Genomic DNA, 4,139 nt, shown 5'->3' on the forward strand with positions numbered 1-4,139 from the left:
TGTGATGCTACATTGGGACAACTCCTCTTCCCTTTTGCATTCTCCCTTCATGCGCACTACCTCTAGCTCGATCAATTTCCTAATTCCTGTCTATCTAATTAATTGACTAATTTATGTTTGCTCTAGTTGATCTCTTATATAAACATAGAATTACATACTGGGCCTTTTAATTCATCCAATTAAAATATAGAAGATTATTAGTTTTAACAATTTGCCAAAATAATTGCAACTAAATATTGAAAGAGGGAATGAATCTGGTGAATCGTTCCTCTTTTCCTGGAGCGGTTGTTGAGGTGCGATTTGGCTTAATCAATTTCCTCCTTACATGAGCTTCTCATAGGTTGGCATCAGAGATTCGGCGCATATCTCCTTCAATCAAATTCACTATGGAAATGCCTCTCTTCCCTACTAAGTTCCGCAGTGTACAAAAACTTCATCCTCATTTGCATACTTATGCAATATGGGCAAAATTATAGATATGTATCTAGCTAGATCCTTTGAAATCACATAAATTTGGCCAGTGGCATGTCTAAAGTATTTGCTTCCCTGTTCTCCAAACTTCTAGTGTTCCGACTCATGATATTTGACCATTTGGACACTACGGTGGCAAAACAATTTTTTTTCTTTGCAGATAGTTCATGATAGCCTTCAACGTGATCAATCGTTAAGAAATATTTATGCTAAGCATCTTCTAATTCAATGGCGCAATCCAAGATTCCACCAGGTGTAGCACTACACCCAGTGACAAATTTAATTACAATTCCCTTTTCCTTCTCAAGCTGACTGAGTCTCGTCCCTTGTGGCATCCAGGTTTCTCATACAGAGTCCCATAATTTTTTGCTACTGAAAGTTGTGTTGATTCCAATCACAACAAAAACCTTTGGTTTCTCACTGGAAGATTCTCCAAAAGGGTTTTCAAGAGTAGGAAACCATCAAGGTTTTTATCTTGTGTAGCTCGAGAAGCAACCAACTCAAATTCTAATGAGGAAATCATTTTGTCTAACATCTGAGTTGGTTCATGTGTCTTAAACACTTCACCCATAATATCCCTCTCTGTAGCAAGCTTCCGTTTTTGTTCACAACCATCTTGGGATAGTTGTAGTTCCTCATCTTGACGTCTTTTTATTCTTGTTGTATGACTGTGGTCATTTTCTTCAGGAGTTCTCCACATCCTTTTGGTGAAGAGAAATCCCGCACAGAAATAGGAAATGTAGAGGATCACAACACATTTTGATGACACTGTTTCAGAATTATTTCTGCTCCGCATATTTCCAAAGGGGAGAATTTTTCAAATATTAAATTCTAGTGAGGTAGAATATTTTTTGTTTCCTAACTTGGACCTTACTGTTCCCAAACCCATGGGCTTCTTAATAATCTCAAAATACTTTTCAACACCAAGCCAAACCTCTGAACTCACTAGCTTGTTGAAAGGCCAACTGTTGGGATGGTTCATTATAGATTGTGATAGACAAGCACACATTATTCTTATGAAGGGACTAAATGTTTTGATACCATATGTGCCATAACAAGCCAAGGAAAAAAATCATACAAGTCAACAACTGATACAATTCGATCCCCATGAATGGAGGGTTCGAGTACAGGCACAAAGAATGTGAGTGCAGTCCAGGAATCCTTCGGAGTGCAAGCAGGTAAATGGTGCAGGAATCCATTGCATGGTGTAGGCAGGTAAGTGCAATGGTGCAGGCACGTAAATGCAATGGTGTAGGCACATCCCAAAGTATAATCAAACCAGTTTTAATCCTGCAACATATAAACCTTAACTAAACTCTCATTAATGTTATTTTAATCCTGTTAAAACAATGAAGTAACAAATACTCTTCAAAAATAATCATTTAGCCAATTGAAAGCATGAGAGAAATAAATAAAAATAAGAAAAAATGGAGACCCAACAATCCCCTCCTAATTAGAGTCTTGGATTAGATCTCGTAAATTTTGAGTCGAGTCTTTCACTTGATCTCATAAATGAACCTTAATTCCATCCACCTATTAGTACCTACTAGTCTACTTAGGTGCATGAAATGAATCTTGGGGGGCATGTACCTTGAATTGAGTCATTATGCTGGGGGCATGAAAAATTATTCCCTACATATTTTTTCTCCTTTTAAAGCTTGTGTAAAAATGAAATCAATCTTAAGCATAATTTCCCATGTTTCGAGCTTGCGTAAAAATTGAAACCAATTTCAAGCATAGTTTCCCATGTTTCAAGCTTCTTTAAAAATGAAACCATTCCCATTTTATCCCTCATGGTTCCCATTTTTATCAACCTATGTTTTTCCAGATGGGCCTTGGTTTTTTTCATTCCATCGTCACCATCTTCTTGGCCGATCATATGCTTTTACTTGGTTTTTACCCTTTCTTGAGGAACAACTCTGATGAGTGGTTTTATTAGCTAGCCTCTTGAAATTTGTGTGTTTTAAGCAATTCCATCATGAATGGAACCAGTTTCTACCATTTATACCACTCATTCCTCCAAGAGGAGAGGAGTTCTCTTTTAGCTCTTTTCAAACTCCCAAAATATGAGAAGATTGTCTAGAACTTGTCTTTTCAAGCTCATAAATGTAAATGAAAAGATTTCTACTCAGTATAAGTTTAAACCTTTTCTAGACTGAGATAGACTAGCTACAAAAAAGGAATACCTTAGTTGAACATGGCTAAGAGGTTCTCTTGGGTATTTCTTTCTACCTTGTTGGACTTAAGGGACAACCTACAAAAAGGGACATCTGGAGTTTTCTTTTTCACCTCTTTTTCAAAATCTCTAAACATGACAAAGGTGTCATGTTTTACCTTCACTGGACTCATTGAAACATCAAACAGTGATGGACTTGTCAATCATGACGAGGTTGAACCACTCCTTCTTAGTGTTTGTTAAATATACTCGAAGGGATTCATCTGAAGGATGAACTTACAGATCAATCATATGTTATACTCCTCAAGCTTGTTGAAAAATAAATAGGTACTAACTAGTATGTTTGGGGAAATTGGGAAAAAAAGGGATTCCATTTTTCTAATGGCAGTGAGTCGCTCTTGAACATGACACTCTTCCACTTCATCTCCATGGCTATTGGGTTGGGTAATTTTCTTGTCTTTTGTTTATCGTACCATTCTTAGAGCTTCCATTTGTGTTCTAGGTCAATGTTGCCAACTCCATTGAGTGTTGCCTATGTGTTCAAGTGAAGTCATTCAGTTGATCTTTGCTACAATACTCTTAAGACTTCAGTTCATGTCATCCTTTCCTGATCCAATTCCATGTCAGCATCATTATGATCATTTTGTCTAAATCATGATATATGTTTCATGTCATTGATGGGGGATACATCAAGGCCCTCTTGCGATGGGTCGCTTCCTATCGACATTAGCACATCACCCTAGAAGTTGACTTAGAAACACACCTTTGGTACCTTGGTGCTTTCATACATCAATGGAAAGTTTCCTCACTCTCAACAATAAGTTTACATCAATGGCCTTCGACCAAAAGATTTTGTCTGGTGTTCGACATCAACTCATTATTCACACCATATGGATTGCACTTGAGTACCTTGAGATCCATTAACATCGTCAGTGATTTCTCTTGCATCTGTTAACAGTTTACAACATTGGCTGGTAATCAGATGGTGTCTACCATGCTCAACTCCAGTTCATTCGTTCACATGGTTTGACTCGTACATTGTTTGGTAATGTGAATGAGATAGAAGACCCTAGATCTAGTTTCATCCATCCAGGTTGCGATTTCAAGAGTTATCCAAAGATCACAATGTATGATTGCCATGATCATATAGATTGTCATCTAGTCATGGGTCCACCAGTTGCATCTGTGGACATGTCTTTTTATCATTGTACATGTTATGTTAACTTATGAGCTTGGTATGGGTATGCCTCCCTCAGAAGCAAATATGTCATATTGTAAATATATTGTAACGGATGTAGCTTGGTGGTTGTCCTTGATCCTGACTTGTCACAAGGTAAAGCACTTTAGTCATCAATCATCACCTCTGACTTTTCACTTTAGGGGGCATTATTTTATAGGCCATTTTTTCACATTCGATCAGTGATCCTCCTAATGGGATCAGTCAACATCCCATATCCCCTTGTCACCATATTTCACAAAGCCTTAAGCATGT

General features: G+C 37.5%; 1 pseudogene; it reads right to left on the reverse strand.

Annotated features, from left to right (window-relative positions):
* Window positions 1-408: 408 nt before the first annotated feature.
* LOC149257901 (beta-1,3-galactosyltransferase 7 pseudogene) lies at window positions 409-1,267 on the reverse strand (annotated as a pseudogene).
* Between the last annotated feature and the right edge of the window lie 2,872 nt (window positions 1,268-4,139).

Source organism: Pinus tabuliformis, chromosome 6, assembly GCF_031772625.1.
Source record: "Pinus tabuliformis cultivar Carrire ecotype Pingquan chromosome 6, CPIR1, whole genome shotgun sequence".
NCBI classification, from domain to species: Eukaryota; Viridiplantae; Streptophyta; class Pinopsida; order Pinales; family Pinaceae; genus Pinus; species Pinus tabuliformis.